Source organism: Hyla sarda, chromosome 5 (assembly GCF_029499605.1).
Source record: "Hyla sarda isolate aHylSar1 chromosome 5, aHylSar1.hap1, whole genome shotgun sequence".
In the NCBI taxonomy this organism is placed as follows: domain Eukaryota; kingdom Metazoa; phylum Chordata; class Amphibia; order Anura; family Hylidae; genus Hyla; species Hyla sarda.
In genome coordinates this window covers 154455374-154472990 of record NC_079193.1, presented here as the reverse complement: position 1 = coordinate 154472990, position 17617 = coordinate 154455374, and the positions used below count along the sequence as shown (strand labels likewise).

Below are 17617 nucleotides of genomic sequence, written 5' to 3'. Positions count from 1 at the left end.
GGTCGGACCCCCTGCGATCTCAAACTTATTCCCTATCCTTAGGATAGGGGATACGTTTTTCACCACTGGACTACCCCTTTAAGGCCTATTTTTTCTTGTGCTTGCGTACGGAGTATCCATCTTGCCTCGAGTTTGCGTAGTCTCTTGACATTGTCATATCCTTCTATAAGTTCTAGTTTTTGTATGCCTGTGAATTTTAGTTTTGTTGTATCACCATTGTGTATAGTGTTGATATGTTCTATTAGACATGGTTCCCTTTTCTTGTACTGATGAATTTAACATGCTCTCGGAACCTAACATTTACAGGTCTAATAGTACTTCCTATATAGAACTTTTTGCACTCATAGATAATCGCATAAACAATATATTTAGTTCTGCAACACATAGGTTCTTTCATTTCTCTTGTAGCGCCACCTATATTTACCTGTTTCCCCGTAAGGTATTGTGCACACCGGGTTAAGGGAAGTGAAATTGAAATAGTAAAAAATAATTTTGCGGATTTGGTGGTTTTCTTTTCTGCGCCATTTACCTTGTGGTTGAGGTAACATGTTAGTTTTATACTTTAGGCCGCCTGATTACAGCAATACCAGATTTGTATCGTTTACGTCATGTTTTACTAATTCTGGACTTTTTCAAAAAATTTTAATTGCCATTTTTTAACCCCTGTAGCTTTATTTTTTTTCCCGCATACCAGGCTGTATGAGGGCTCTTTTTTTGCGCCATAATCTGTTTTTTGTATCGGTACCATTTTGGTATTGATCTGACTTTTTAATCGCTTTTTAACTTTTTTTTTCTGGGGATATTATAAAAATTGCAAATCTGTGGTTTGGTATTTTTTTTACATTTACCGTACGGGATACATAATGTTATATTTTAATAGGTTGTACAATTACGCACAAAGCGATACCAAATGTGTTTATTTTTATTATGTTTACATGTTTTTATATAGGAAAAGGGGGTGATTTGAACTAACATGGAAGGGGTTAATGCAGTGGTCTTCAAATTGTGGCCCTCCAGATGTTGCAAAACTACAACTCCCAGCATGCCCGGACAGCCAACGTGTCTTTCAAACTTTTATTAAAACTTTTTTTTTTTATAACACTTTATTACACTTATATGAGGAATCAATAGATTCCTCAGACAGATGAATAAAGATCTATTGAACTCTATTAATCTGTATGCTCTGTGATCCATTGATAGAGCCTAGTCCAGCCAGGATCTATCAATGACAGAGCGGGACAGCAGGAAGCAGAGGTAAGCCCTCCGGCTACCTCCATAGTTCATCGACCCCCTGCGATCGCGCTGCGGGGGGGGGCGATCCACCCCACTAGCCCACCAGGGAGCATTCACATGTCCCTTTTAGATGCCGCGATCGCCGCATTCTGGCTATTAGCGGTGGCCCCCGGCTACTGAAAACAGCCGGGGGCTGCAGAGTATGGAGCGGGCAGGAATCCCGAGCCCGCTCCATTAATACTGCAGAGCGCCGCAAGCATCTCCCCGTGCAGACGTGCCTCCTCCTCCCCTCAGCTCTCCGAAGCTACAGCTGGGGGGAGTGAAGGCAGAGGAAGCAGGTCTGCATGGGGAGCAAGAAGCCACGCCCCCTCATCTCCCCCCGCACGTCTGCAGAGCAGGGGAGAGAATACATACACAGCTTCTCATCTCCCCTGCTCTGCTTCCGAGGATACAGTTTTTTACAGCCGGGGGCTGCAGAGTATGGAGCGGGCAGGAGTCGGGTGCCCGCTCCATACAGACTGCAGAGGTCCGGGCGACTTGTCAGGTCCGGCCCTGCTTGCCCGAAGCCGCGCTAAGGGCTGGACAAATTCACCTGCCCGGCGCCCGGAACTGCTTGTCCTGGGCGTCGGGCGATAGGAATTACACATCCCTGGAGTGATAAAGCGGCTTCTTACTAGTACATCTTTCAGATTTTTTGTACATTTAAATGTGACCATCGGTTTTTGTAGTCTTATATTACCTTTTGTCGGATCTCTTTCTATTAAACCCCAGTGGGTATAGATCGATTTTTTAATGGTGTCTGCCAGAGGACTGAATTTAAACCAGAAGGAGAAGCGGCCAATTTCGGTTTCAGGAGTTTTATATTTAGTATGTTTTCTGTGACTTTTTTTTCAAAAGTGTTTTTCGATCTAATTTTCTTGTCTTTTGTAGGGCTTTTTCTAATACCTCCGTGGGATATCCCCTGTCTCGCAGCTGCATAGACTTGGGCTTGAGCTTGGACCTCAAAAGTTTAATTTGTGCTATTTATACGTTTTAGGCGTAAGAATTGGCCATAGGGGATTGCAGTTTTTGTATGACTTGGATGATAACTGTTGTAATGTAATATGGTGTTAGTTGCCGTCAGTTTTAGGTACCCTAGCGTACTTAATTGGCCTTCTGATATTTTAACATCTAGAAATTCAATTTCCTCATGGCTCCACTTAGAGGTGAATCGCATATTCATATTATTTATATTGAGGAACGAAACAAAGGAATCAAATTCATCCGGGGACCCATCCCAAAGCACGAAGACATTGTCTACAAAACGCAGACAACATCCGCATAGATATGGGAGTATTTTTATAAAATAACATTGCATGAAGTCAAATATTTTGTCAAGTAGAATATAAGATTTTATATAAACATACTAGCACCCATTATATGTATCAGTTTTTGCAACTATATTTGAATATTCGTATTGCACTGCTTTCTACTTGTATACTAATTTCCACTCACCTGTGTTCCACGTCACTAGAAGGGGAGTGTACTTAAAAGAGGAGTGCACCGGTCAGGGGAAATGGTCTGTTGAAGTTCCTGTGGGAAGGAAACAGCTGTCACCCGCTATCTTACACACTGGCGTCCTGCGCTCCTCGCGGCTGCCACCGCTATCCTGTATTGCATGAATTAAAGAAGATATTTATCCACAGCGCTGGGTGAGTGCCTTTGTCCTTCTATCCATTGAATTGTATTCAAACACTGCGATTTTTCACGAATGAGCACCACCCGATAAGCTGGTATTTCTGCCGTCTGCACTCCCATATTAAGACTGCTAATAAGTAATAGCGCGCAGGGCCTGCATCTTTCCCTTTTCTACTTCAATACATGGTTGATATCATTTATTTTCCTTACAAGCAGAGAGCTTTAAAGTTAGAAAAATGCAAAATTTGCAAATTTTTCATGAAATTATGCAAGTATCAACGAAAATGTACCACTTACATAAAGTAGAATATGTCACGAAAAAACTATCTTGGAATGAGAATGAAAGGTTAAAGCATCCCAGAGTTATTAATGCTTAAAGTGACAGTGGTCAGATGTGCAAAAAATGCTCTGGTCCTTAAGGTGAAAATGGGCTTGGTCCCCAAGGGGTAAAAGTTGGCTGCATAACATTTGGAAAAGTCAGTGAAATACTAGGAGAATATAGTGTGGTCAGATATTGTTTGGATGCATACACACCATGTTTGGAGGAGAAATGGCACTGCACATCACCCTTATAACATCCTACTAACAGTGACGTTTGGAAGTGGGGACATCATGGTGTGGGGCTGCTTTTAAGCAAATTGTACTGGCAAACTTCACATAATTAAAGAAAGGATGAATAGGCAAATTTACCGAGATATTCTTGATAAAAATTTACTGCCATCTACCGGGAAGAAGAAAATAAAACGGGGGCAGCCATTTCAGCAAGACAATGATCCCAAACACACAGCCAAAGAAAATTCTCAAATGGTTTCAAATAAACAAAAACAAGCTGCTAGAATGGCCCGGCCAATCACCTACTGCTACTCCACTGCTCAGTGTTCGGGACAAACTGTTCCAAACGCTGGAGTCGGTGCTGGGAGCTTGTGATGTCATAGTCCCGCCCCCTCATGACATCAAGCCCCGCCCCCTCAATGCAAGTCTGTGGGAGTTTGTTCCAAAAGCTGAGCAGCGGAGTACCCCTTTAAAGGGGTATTCCAGAAATGTTTATTTGACTATGCTACAGGGGCGGTAAAGTTTAGTGTAGTTTTTAATACAGAGGGGCAATTATGAAATGTGAACTTGGATTTGTTACCACTGCACAAGGTGATGTAAATCATATCACTTTGTGGTAATCAAAATTAAAAATTATAAATGAAATGTGGCACGAAAAGTCGCACGGAACCAGCCTGTAACTTTTCCTGCAACAAATTTTGACAAAAAAAGCTGTCTAAATTGCTTGATAAATTCCCCTCATAGTGTCTGTACCTGTGTTTAATGGTGAGCTCACAATTCTTCTGTGATTTTTGTCCCAAAGTTTACTTTTAACAGCATACAAAATGAGGGTCGTCTCAGGTTTTTCTAGGTTGCAGTGCAGCCTGAGACTTTACTTCACTTGTCAGGTGATGACAGGGAGCCTTTCCTGCTTCAGTTGGTGGAGCGATCACTGGGTGGAAAAGAGAAAATTCTGCAACTAATTATATTTTTGCAACAGCTGGAGGCACCCTGGTCAGAAAACACTGGTCTTTTGCACGGAATGCAGCTCATTTGTGTTTCAATGGGAGGGGTGGCTGATGTGTGGGAGGGAGAAAAGTGACCTCACATTTAGGCTGGGTTCACACTACGTTTTTGCCATACTGTTTTCAATCAGTTTTTCTAAAGAAAACCGTATGGCAAAAAAACAGATTGAACAGTATGAGAAATAGTAAACCGTATGCGTTTTTAAACATACGTTTTTGAAAATGTTATTTAAAATAAATTAATTTTTAAAAATGTTAACTTTAGGATGCAAATGCGCATGTGCAAAGTAAAAACCTTATACGGTTTTCCCGTAAGGAACCGTATACATGTGCGTTTCCTATTGACTTCCATGTTAAAAAAACAAAAACGTATGCGGTCAACCACGGTTTTGAGTACGGGAAAAAAACGTATTGCAAGCAAACCGCCCGTAACCGGATGCATCCGTGTGCATATGGTTTTCAATTATTTGTCTATGTATACGGATTTCAATACGGTTCCATACGTTTTCAATAATGAAAAGGTATACAGGAACCGTACTTGAAAAACGTGGTGTGAACCCAGCCTTACAAACAAGGACTAATTGGACTTGTAGTTGAACAAGGGGAGGTTTAGTAACAAAAATGGCGAAGTGTTCAATACTTATTTCACCCACTGTATATGAAGGGTAGACAGTAATGTCTAAAGAGAAGTCAAGGGAAGCATGTCATAGTTCACATTGTGGAGTTAAACTGTCAGAGATGAGTAAATCATCACCATAGTCCAGTAAATATTTTATAGAAAATACAAGGATCAAGCCAACTTACCAAGTTTACAGAAGTAACAAACCTGCCTACTATTTTATATGAGGTTGTTAACTTATTAATGCACTTTAGACACTTTATGTGACAGTTTTTTTTTTTATAATGAAATATCACTTATGTATGCACTTATATGTATTGTATACTGGAGGTTCTTTTATTGTACATAGATACACATCATTATTCTAGCACATATGCACTTTATTGATGGTATATGACTGATTTGTATCATTGCTGCTCGTGAGATGGATTGCAGTGCAGAAATAGAATGTTTTGTTCTCTTGCACTTGCTTGTGAATGGTGAGGAGACCAATACATTGCACCCCATATGTTGCATTTTGTTTTGGTTCAAAGAAAAACATTTTCATCATTTTTAGAGGTGGTGTGCTGCGGGTGGTTTTTAAAGTAAAAAGAAAAAATCATATAGATATTGTAGGAGATTAGCTCTGTAGAGACAGGCAAATAGCAGTCACAGACAGTGACACAAAAGTACAGTTTAAAACAGAGCTTCTCCTGTCTTTAGTTTCGGTACAGAATAACAGATATAGAGGGACATTTATCATCAGAGGGAGAGCTTTTTTTTTTTTATTCCCCCCTTAACTTGGGTGCATTTTCACACATTTTTTGCACATTGCGGTAAACGTAGCAGAAAAGTCACAAGGGGAAAGGAGGAATCCTGTAAAGTGGTTTTCTGAAGTGATTTTTTAATTTTTACCTACGTATGCCGAATTTATCAACCTCTGCACCATTATGATAAATAGATCCCAGGAAAGCTAAACCAAAGTAATAAAAAAAAGCTTCACAACATACTCAGCAGCCCCCACCCTCCTGAGAGACACAGACCATGTGGTTTCTGCCCTGCACTGATGAGTCATGCTCTATTTAGTGCTGAGAACTAGGAGGTGAGTGCAGCCTTAGCCAGGGGTGGACTGACAACACTCAGGGCCCCCGGACCAAATAAAGCAAGGGCCCCCAGTTGGCCCCTTTCCACACCTCTGCCCCACCCCTATTCGGACATCAGCCTGATTGGTGATGTCTGGTATTAGCCGATGGAGTAGGAGCAGACACTGTGCGTACATGTATGCCTTGTGTCCCTAGGGCTCATTTACACGGACGGATCAGCAGCGTATTTTACAGTGCGGATCCACCGACAATGTACCCTACAGTGCTGCCTCCATCTGTGTCTGCTCATAGCTGCAATCCGCCGCTCCGAACAGACACGCATTGATGTGCATGTTCGCCACGCGCATGCGCCGCTGACGTCAGTGTCTGTTAGCCCGCAGAAGCCCCGCCTTTGCCAGTTACAGCAGGATATACACAGAGATTAAAACTACAATTGCGGGATGAACTGCGGCGCGGATGAGACCAAGGTAGGGCTCGTTTTAATCAGCGTCTCCCTCACTATCCGCCAATACCTGTGGATAGTGCAGGAGAAAATATGTCACAGTTTTCCTTTAAGTGGCATATACTGGCACAATGTTAAAACAAAAACATATGCTGTGCGCTACACTGTGTGGCTGACTATATAGTAGCCTGGTCTTTTGACATGCTTGTGACACAATATATAAGAAGGTGCAGTCTGCTGTTGTTGTTTTTTTTTTTTTTTACACAAGGAATAAAAAGGTACAGTGGGGCAAAAAAGTATTTAGTCAGCCACCAATTGTGCAAATTCTCCCACTTAAAAAGATGAGAGAGGCCTGTAATGTTCATCATAGGTATACCTCAACTATGAGAGACAGAATGAGAAAAAAATCCAGAAAATCACATTGTCTGAATTTTAATCCCTTAACGCACCAGGACATACATTTACGTCCTATACATCGGAGTGATGCTCGAGTCATGCGCGGCAGGTCACGGCTGCTGATAGCAGCCAGGGGCCCGCCAGTAATGGCCGACATCCACGATTACTGTTAATTATCCCGTATGGTGAACAACGTAAACATAAAATAAAAAAAGGCCAAAATTGCTGCTTTTTTTTTTATAACAATTTATTCCAAATAAAATTGTTAAAAAATGTATTAAAAGTTTTATATATGCAAATGTGGTATGAAAAAAAATTACAGATCACCGCACAAAAAATGAGCCCTCATGCCGCAGCTTATACGGAAAAATGAAAAAGTTATAGGTCAGCAAAATAGAGAGATTTTAAACGCACTAATTTGGTTAAAAAGATTGCGATTTTTTTTTAAGCGGTACAATAATAGAAAAGTATGTAATCATGGGTATCATTTTAATTGTATTAACTTATAGAATGAAGAAAACATCATCTATTTTACCATAAAGTGTACAGCATGAAAACATAACATTCCAAAATTTGCAACATTTCGGTTTTCTCATCAATTTCCCCACACAAATAGTATTTTTTTGGTTGCGCCATACATTTTATGGTAAAGTGAGTCATATCATTACAAACGACAACTGGTCATGCAAAAAACAAGCCCTCATACTAGTCTGTGAATGAAAATATAAAAGAGTTATAATTTTTTATAAGGCAAGGAGGAAAAAATGAAAACGTAAAAATAAAGTCCTTAAGGCCCAAATGGGCTGAGTTCTTAAGGGGTTAAAGAATTTATTTGCAAATTATGGTGGAAAATAAGTATTTGGTCACCTACAAACAAGCAATATTTCTGGCTCTCACAGACCTGTAACTTCTTCTTTAAGAGTCTCTTCTGTCCTCCACTTGTTACCTGTATTAATGGCACCTGTTTGAACTTATCGGTATAAAAGACACCTGTCCACAACCTCAAACAGTCAGACTCCAAACTCCACTATGGCAAAGACCAAAGAGCTGTCGAAGGACACCAGAAACAAAATTGTAGACCTGCACCAGGCTGGGAAGACTAATTCTGCAATAGGCAAGCAGCTTCGTGTGAAGAAATCAACCGTGGGAGCAATTATTAGAAAATGGAAGACATACAAGACCACTGATAATCTTCCTTGATCTGGGGCTCCACACAAGATCTCGCCCTGTGGTGTCAAAATGATCACAAGAACCACACGGGGGGGACCTATTGAATGACCTGCAGAGAGCTGGGACCAAAGTAACAAAGGCTACCATCAGTCAAACCATCATGTCCGGGCCCGTCTGAAGTTTTCTAGAGAGCATTTGGATGATCCAGAAGAGGATTGGGAGAATGTCATATGGTCAGATGAAACCAAAGTAGAAAATTTTTGTAAAAACTCAACTCGTTGTGTTTGGAGGAGTTTGAAAGAATGCTGAGTTGCATCCAAAGAACACCATGCCTACTGTGAATCATGGGGGGGGGGGGGGGGGGACATCATGCTCTGGGGCTGTTTTCTGCTAAGAGACCAGGATGACTGACCCATGTAAAGGAAATAATTAATGGGGCCATGTATCGTGAGCTTTTGAGTGAAAACCTCCTTATCAGCAAGGGCATTGAAGATGAAACATGGCTGGGTCTTTCAGCATGACAATGATCCCAAACACACCACCCGGGCAACGAAGGAGTGACTTCGGAAGAAGCATTTCAAGGTCCTGGAGTGGCCAGTGGCCCGATCTCAACCCAGTAGAAAACCTTTGGAGGGAGTTGAAAGGCTGTGTTGCCCAGCGACAGCCCCAAAACATCACTGCTCTAGAGGAGATCTGCATGGAGGAAAGGGCCAAAATACCAGCAACAGTGTGTGAAAACCTTGTGAAGACTTACAGAAAACATTTGACTTCTGTCATTGCCAACAAAGGGTATATAACAAAGAATTGAGATGAACTTTTGTTATTGACCACTTATTTTCCACCATAATTTGCAAATAAATTCTTAAAAAATCAGACAATGTGATTTTATGGATTTTTTTTCTCATTATGTCTCTCATAGTGTAAGTGTACCTATGATGAAAATTACAGGCCTCTCATCTTTTTAAGTGGGAGAACTTGCACAATTGGTGGCTGACTAAATACTTTTTTGCCCCACTGTATGCCAACAGTCTTTTGTTCTTCGTTAGGTGAATGGGGACCTATGGCTACAATCAGCGTATGTCTGTAGAAACATGTCTTGCATGTCTTCAGAAACATTTGCATACATCTGTGTGAACTATAGCCTAGTATTAACCTGTTCACTATAAAACGTGTCTGCACCACATTACGTTTAGCTTTTAATAAACGTGAAGCAAATGTGGCCCACTGTTACGCCTAGCGCTCCGGGTCCCCGCTCCTCCCCGGAGCGCTCACGGCGTCTTTCTCCCTGCAGCGCCCCGGTCAGTCCCGCTGACCGGGAGCGCTGCACTGTTTTGGCCGTTGGGGATGCGATTCGCACAGCGGGACGCACCCGCTCGCGAGTCGCATCCCAGGTCACTTACCCGTCCCGGTCCCCTGCTGTCATGTGCTGGCGCGCGCGGCTCCGCTCTCTAGGGCGCGCGCGCGCCAGCTCTCTGAGACTTAAAGGGCCAGTGCACCAATGATTGGTGCCTGGCCCAATTAGCTTAATTGGCTCCCACCTGCTCCCTGCCTTTATCTAGTCTCCTCCCTTGCACTCCCTTGCCGGATCTTGTTGCCTTGTGCCAGTGAAAGCGTTTAGTGTGTCCAAAGCCTGTGTACCTGAACTTCTGCTACCCATCCTGACTACGAACCTTGCCGCCTGCCCCCGACCTTCTGCTACGTCTGACCTTGCTTCTGCCTACTCCCTTGTACCGCGCCCATCTTCAGCAGCCAGAGAGGTGAGCCGTTGCTAGTGGATACGACCTGGTCACTACCGCCGCAGCAAGACCATCCCGCTTTGCGGCGGGCTCTGGTGAAAACCAGTAGTGGCTTAGAACCGGTCCACTGGCACGGTCCACGCCAATCCCTCTCTGGCACAGAGGATCCACTACCTGGAAGCCGAATCGTGACAGTAGATCCGGCCATGGATCCCGCTGAGGTGCCGCTGCCAAGTCTCGCTGATCTTCCCACGGTGGTCGCTCAGCAATCGCAGCAGATTGCCCAACAAGGACAGCAGCTGTCGCAGTTGACCGCCATGTTACAGCAAATTCTGCCCCTGCTACAGCAGCAACCATCTCCTCCGCCAGCTCCTGCACCTCCTCCGCAGCGAGTGGCCGCTCCTAACCTCCGCTTGTCCCTGCCGGACAAATTTGATGGGGACTCCAGACTCTGCCGTGGATTTTTGTCTCAGTGTTCCCTGCATATGGAGATGTTGTCAGACTTGTTTCCTACAGAACGGTCTAAGGTGGCGTTCGTAGTAAGCCTTCTTTCAGGAAAGGCCTTGTCTTGGGCCACACCGCTCTGGGACCGCAATGATCCTGCCACAGCCACAGTCCAGTCCTTTTTTGCTGAAGTCCGAAGTGTCTTTGAGGAACCTGCCCGAGCCTCTTCTGCTGAGACTGCCCTGCTGAACCTGGTCCAGGGTAATTCTTCCGTTGGCGAGTACGCCATACAATTCCGTACTTTTGCATCTGAACTATCCTGGAATAATGAGGCTCTCTGCGCGACCTTTAAAAAAGGCCTATCCAGTCGCATCAAGGATGTGCTGGCCGCACGAGAGATTCCTGCCAACCTCCAAGAACTCATCCATTTGGCTACCCGCATTGACATGCGTTTTTCTGAGCGACACCAAGAGCTCCGCCAGGAAAAAGACTTAGATCTCTGGGCACCTCTCCCACAGCATCCTTTGCAGTCTATGCCTGGGCCTCCCGCCGAGGAGGTCATGCAAGTGGATCGGTCTCGCCTGACCCAGGAAGAGAGGAATCGCCGTAGAGAAGAAAATCTCTGTCTGTACTGTGCCAGTACCGAGCATTTCTTGGTGGATTGCCCTATCCGTCCTCCACGCCTGGGAAACGCACGCACGCACCCAGCTCACGTGGGTGTGGCATCTCTTGGTTCTAAATCTTCTTCTCCACGTCTCACGGTGCCCGTGCGGATTTCTCCTACAGCCAACTCCTCCCTCTCAGCCTTGGCCTGCTTGGACTCTGGTGCCTCCGGGAATTTTATTTTGGAGTCCTTTGTCAATAAATTCTGCATCCCGGTGACCCGTCTCGCCAAACCGCTCTACATTTCCGCGGTCAACGGAGCCAGATTGGACTGCACCGTGCGTTACCGCACAGAACCCCTCCTGATGTCTATCGGACCCCACCACGAAAGGATTCAGTTCTTCATTCTCCCCAGTTGTACCTCTGAGGTCCTCCTCGGTCTGCCATGGCTCCGGCTTCATTCCCCCACCCTTGATTGGACCACCGGGGAGATAAAGAACTGGGACTCTGCCTGCCATAGGAAGTGCCTCTCCCCCCCTCCCAGTCCCGTCAGGCAAACCTCTGTGCCTCCTCATGGCCCCCGTCCTGGTGTCACACTGCCCCGTGCCCGGCTTCGCCCTCTGCCCTCCCTCCCCATTCCCACTCCTGCTGTACTGCCTGCCGTTGAGGAAACCCTCCATTCTTTCCCGGGGTCCTCATCCCAGGGGAGGCAGTTGCCGGTCAAAGAAAAGGGGAGACCTAAGGGGGGGGGTACTGTTACGCCTAGCGCTCCGGGTCCCCGCTCCTCCCCGGAGCGCTCACGGCGTCTTTCTCCCTGCAGCGCCCCGGTCAGTCCCGCTGACCGGGAGCGCTGCACTGTTTTGGCCGTTGGGGATGCGATTCGCACAGCGGGACGCACCCGCTCGCGAGTCGCATCCCAGGTCACTTACCCGTCCCGGTCCCCTGCTGTCATGTGCTGGCGCGCGCGGCTCCGCTCTCTAGGGCGCGCGCGCGCCAGCTCTCTGAGACTTAAAGGGCCAGTGCACCAATGATTGGTGCCTGGCCCAATTAGCTTAATTGGCTCCCACCTGCTCCCTGCCTTTATCTAGTCTCCTCCCTTGCACTCCCTTGCCGGATCTTGTTGCCTTGTGCCAGTGAAAGCGTTTAGTGTGTCCAAAGCCTGTGTACCTGAACTTCTGCTACCCATCCTGACTACGAACCTTGCCGCCTGCCCCCGACCTTCTGCTACGTCTGACCTTGCTTCTGCCTACTCCCTTGTACCGCGCCCATCTTCAGCAGCCAGAGAGGTGAGCCGTTGCTAGTGGATACGACCTGGTCACTACCGCCGCAGCAAGACCATCCCGCTTTGCGGCGGGCTCTGGTGAAAACCAGTAGTGGCTTAGAACCGGTCCACTGGCACGGTCCACGCCAATCCCTCTCTGGCACAGAGGATCCACTACCTGGAAGCCGAATCGTGACACCCACTATCCTCTTCACTCCACTCCATAGTTAATAAAGGTGGGCTGATGTTTGCAGCCTGTATGTTACTGCACCTCCTCTATGTGTGCATTGGGTTTTGAGAATTTGTCTTTTTTCCACTAGATGGCAGTAGTCACTTTTTGTTTTGGTTCCCACATACTGTATTGTAATACTGTATACAGAAGTCACAGCTGGATGCTACATGAAAGTACAACATTATGTACAGTGTTTATGTATGGCCTGGGAATGCATATTAGGTATAAAAAGTATTGGCTAGGTGCAACTGTGACTACATACAAGTCATTTCTAACTGCCCATTTTTCTTACAGTACTGTGTATATCCAGCTGTAGGCCCCACCAGAAAGATAGTTTGGGGTTCAGAGCCCTCACTCTGAGGACTCGGCATGTCTTTATATCATGCAGATGGACCAATGTTAAAGGGGTACTCTGCTCCTAGACATCTTATCCCCTATCCATGGGATAAGATGTCTGATCGCAGGGTTCCCACGGCTGGGGACCCCCACGATTTCCCTGCTGCACCCGGCATTCGCTTAGAGCTTCGGGTGCAGCGCCGGAGGCTCAAGACATCACGGCCACGCCCCCTCAATGCAAGTCTATGGGATGGGCGTGACGCTATCACGCCCCCTCCCATAGACTTGCCTTGAGGGGGTGTGGCCATGACATCACGAGCGGGTGTGGCCGTGATGTCACCAGCCTCCGCCCCGCATCGCCAGTCATCTGGCACAGAGCGAAGTTCACCCTGTGCATCGGATGTCTGGGGTGCTGCAGCCCAAATCGCAGGGGTCAGATATCTAATCCCCTATCCTTTGGATAGGGGATAAGATGTCTAGGGGCGGAGTACCCCTTTAAGGGATATTGTGTAATGTTTCATTTTACCGCCAATTAGGGCTGCACGATATATCGCAAAAGCAATCGAATCGCGAGGGGATTATCTGCTTGGGCCGGCTCCCGTGTGCTGATGCAGATGGGGGCTGGCCAGAGTAGATAAAAAAAAAATGTTATACTAAAAGTCAGTGTTTCCCAACCAGGGTGCCTCCAGTTGTTGCAAAACTAAAACTCCTAGCATGCCCGGACAGCCAAAGGCTTTCCAAGCATGCTGGGAATAGTAGTTTCACAACAGCTGGAGGCACTCTGGTAGAAAAACATTGAGCTAAGTAAAAGAGCACAGGGAGAAAAATAAAAAACCTTCTGCTCACCTACTCCCGGTCCCTGCAGATGCCGTTGATGCTGTTCGTCTCCATGCGGTCCGATGTCTCCTCTCTTCTCCACACAAGCAGTAGGACCTTTCCCTTTTCAGCCAATCACTGGCCGCAGTGGTGTCACGTGTCAAGCCAGTGATTGGCTGATGGGGAAAGGTCTTTTTTGGCTGCAAACACACTAGGTTTCCTGGATCCTGCGGGAGATTTGAAAACCGTCTGGGAAACCCATTGTATTTGCTGCAGTACAAAAAGCTACCTACCGGGGGGAGAATGTGACATGGGGAGATATGTGATTGGGGGGGGGGGGGGGGTGGTAATGTGACATGGAGGGAATATTGTACAGGGGGAGAGGATGATTAGGACGGGTGGGGAGATATTGTGGCGGGGGGGGGGAGAGATTGCGGCGGGGGGGAGAACGTGACGGGGGGGTGGATTGTTACATTGGGAGAGAATGTGATATGGAGGAGAATATGACAAGGGGAGATGTTATATGTGGAAGAGAATGTGACATGGGAGGAAGATAGTGAAGGCGGGGGGAATGTGACGGGGGGAGATAGAAATGGGGAAGATGTGAAATGGGCGATGGGCATAAAATAGGTGGATAGATGTGAAATGGGGGGATTTCACCTTTTATTTATTATATCGCATTGCATATCGAAATCACAATATTTAGGCCCATAATCGCACTCGCACATTTTCCCCATATAGTGCAGCCCTACTGCCAATTTCCCTCCAGATGCTGACAGGCGATACCAGCAACAGAACCGTCATGATCAGCTGAACAGAAGGGGCACAAGTCTCACCCCCACTTTACGATCTATTACACATGTTCCTATTGTGATACAGTGCTGAGGAGATCTGAACACTGCCCATTTATTGGGGACCGGCTGCACAGGGATTTCCTGATACACTGTGATGATGTCAGCAGGAGTTGCAGTGTCCCGATCTGCTCAATGTCTCTTCTCTCCCAAGACATTACATCATCCTCTGCTGTCTCAGGAGGCTTTGCTGGCTCTTGTATCTGAGCTCCAGCTCTACCCCACCACCATCACATACACCTACATTTTTATTGAGAAGAATAAGGTGTGTTTACAGCATGCTGCCTTGTGCTGAGCAGTTCCACAGCTGATTGTGTGATAGTCTGCTATGACTTGCGATGTTCTGCAACAGCTCTGGGCCTGGAACTGGCAAGAGTGCTGTGGCAGAACTTATGAAGAACTGAAATGCACTCTGGGAATTGTAGTGCTGTGCAACTGCTCAAACAGGAAAACAAATAGATTTTTTGTGGTTTTAAAACTAGGGCAGACAGATAAGCAATTCTATATGCTTCTGCAGCATTTTTATATATATTTTTCTACCTTATTCCATAATACCCCCTAAAGCTAAAGTGCATAGGTCTGGTCCTGTGGTCTATGGTTACTAGTAGGCCCACCGAACATGGTGAGCTGATATGTAAGGCCTATAACCCAACAGGTATGCATGCTGATATTATTTAACATATGGGAAAGATTGTTTGTGATCGATGTTTTTTTTTTTTTTTTAGGGTCCATTCACACCTATGAATTTCCGAGAAAAAGTCGGCGGAAAATTTCAGCTCTAAAATTCAGGTAAAGCAGCTTTTTATTGTTTTTAATTAGGGATCGACCGATTATCGGTATGGCCGATATTATCGGCCGATAATCACGATTTTGGGCATTATCGGTATCGGCAATTACCTTGCCGATAAGCGGATAATGCCCCGCACCGCCCCCCCCCGCACCGCGAACAAGACCCGCCACACCGCGACCTCCCCCCCTGCCCGACCCACCGCACCGCGTCGCACCCCCCACCGTAGTGCTGGGCAGTATACCGTTATGAACCGGATACCGTTTTTTTTTCTCCCACGGTATGGATTTTTGCCCATACCGCTATACCGGTCAGGCCCTTCCCCCACCCTCCGAGTCAATAAAAAAAATTAAACTTACCCGTAATGGGGGTGGTCCGGGCCATCCATCCTTCCTGTAGTGTCCGGCGGCATTCCGGGTGGAGGGTGAACCGGTCCGGGCTGTCCTTCTCTGGGGGTCCTCTTTTCCACTCCGGGCAGGCTCCAGCCTAGTACGCTGCATAGACGCCGCTACGCCGTGACGTCAGGTGCGTCACTGCACACGGGCGTCACTGCGCAGCGGCGTCTATGCAGCGTTACTAGGCCGGAGCCTGCCCGGAGTGGAGAAGAGGACCCCCGGAGAAGGACAGCCCGAACCAGTTCACCCTCCACCCGGAATGCCGCCGGACACTACAGGAAGGATGGATGGCCCGGCTCACCCTCCCCGGACGGTCCCTGCAGCAACTGGGAAGGTGAGTCAGGGTTCTGGGATGGACAGGGGTCTGTATAATATACTATACCTACAGTAGGCCCTCCAGCTGTTGCAAAACTACAACTCCCAGCATGCCCGGACAGCCAACGGCTGTCCGGGCATGCTGGGAGTAGTAGTTTGGCAACAGCTGGAGGCACCCATAGGCGCGGTGCGGCGCGGCGGGGGGAGCGGTGGCGGTGATAAGACTCAGGCCATCTGGACAGGCAGGGGGAGAGAAGCGGGTGGCGGCGGCGGTCTATGGCACCACAAAAGCCACTGCAGTGCATTGATTTAAAGCGCCCGCTTTAAATCAATGATCTGCAGCGGTGTCGCGGGGGATAAATAGCCGATAACTTATACCGGAATATCGGTATAAATTATCGGCTATCGGCCCTAACCTCCACAGATTATCGGTATCGGCCCTAAAAAAACGATATCGGCCGATCCCTATTTTTAATAGGATTCTGCGGCATCATGCACACTGCAGAGAGAGCATCTGCTGCAGAAAAGCCTTCTTTCAGTGGAATCGGCTCGAAAATACATTGCTGTCTATAGATTTTTCCTGGTGGACTCTCCACCGATTGAATGTGCCTTGAGGTACTATGTATGAAATAGCATGGACTGGCTTGTTTTATTTTAGGTAACTAGAAAATCCCTGGCAAGGATACGACCTTGCGCTGAGCCAGAATTGCTTATGACATGTCAGTAAGGCTTTGTTCACTTCCATGTTCCTGAATTCCATCATGGGAGCAGAAGAATGAAATTCAAGAGTGCCAGACCCATCACACAATGGATACTGAATGTGCCCTGTTACAATGGGGGTCTGTCAGTTTCTGTTATGGTGTCTATCATTTTGTGGGGGGAAATTGTGCAACATGCTGTACTGTCTTTTGGTGTTTTTTTTTTTTTTTTGCAAACATGACAGATTCTGTAATTGAAACTCCAAACTAAACCTGTAGAGCAACAGAGCTTTATATATATAACAGAGCTTTATACATATAACAGAGCTTTATACATATAACAGAGTTTTATACATATAACAGAGCTTTATACATATAACAGAGTTTTATACATGCATATCGGCAGTATCGGCCCGGCCGCAGCTGGGAGCTTGCTCAGCAGCGGCTCTGTGACTGCCAGCGGCGGGTGCATCCTCAGCGTTAAATACGCTGCAGATACGCTGAGTGTGACCCTACCCTTAGACTGAAAATGTTGTCCCTATGCTGTTTCTGGTATTGCAGCTCACCTTCATGAAAGTGCTTGAGGCATAGCAGCAGTTCTAGACATATGCCATTGGCAAAAACTGCGGCGTATTCTACCATTTTCCCTTTAATTTTGTTAATGTAGTGTATAGTACTAGTTTGTCTCCTTACCTTGCATAATACAGTGCTGTGTAAGCATGTGAGTAAGTACTGTAAGTGCCACAGGCGTCTTTGATTTTCCCTCATTTCTGCTGAAGTAGCCACATTATAGGGCTATTACAGAAGAGGAGACAAAGGGAAAGACACTGGTTTAACCAGTTTCTGCAAATTTTACTGTAAGGATTATAACCAGAGACATGATTTTCTTGTGAGCGTCTGCTGACATCAGTATTAGGAGTTACTTGTTGAAAGATCAGATTGAATTTGCATTATGCTACTTTGTATAA

The 17617-nt window shown here is 46.4% G+C and overlaps 1 protein-coding gene across 3 annotated transcripts in view; it reads left to right on the top strand.

Annotated features, from left to right (window-relative positions):
* LOC130273539 (cytochrome c oxidase assembly factor 1 homolog) overlaps nt 1-17617 on the top strand; it is a 140741-nt gene that overhangs the window by 18413 nt on the left and 104711 nt on the right. For all 3 annotated transcript variants that reach the window (XM_056520535.1, XM_056520537.1, XM_056520536.1), the window contains exon 2: nt 15180-15243. The gene's annotated coding sequence lies outside the window, so the exon portion shown is untranslated. The remainder of the gene's footprint in view (nt 1-15179; nt 15244-17617) is intronic.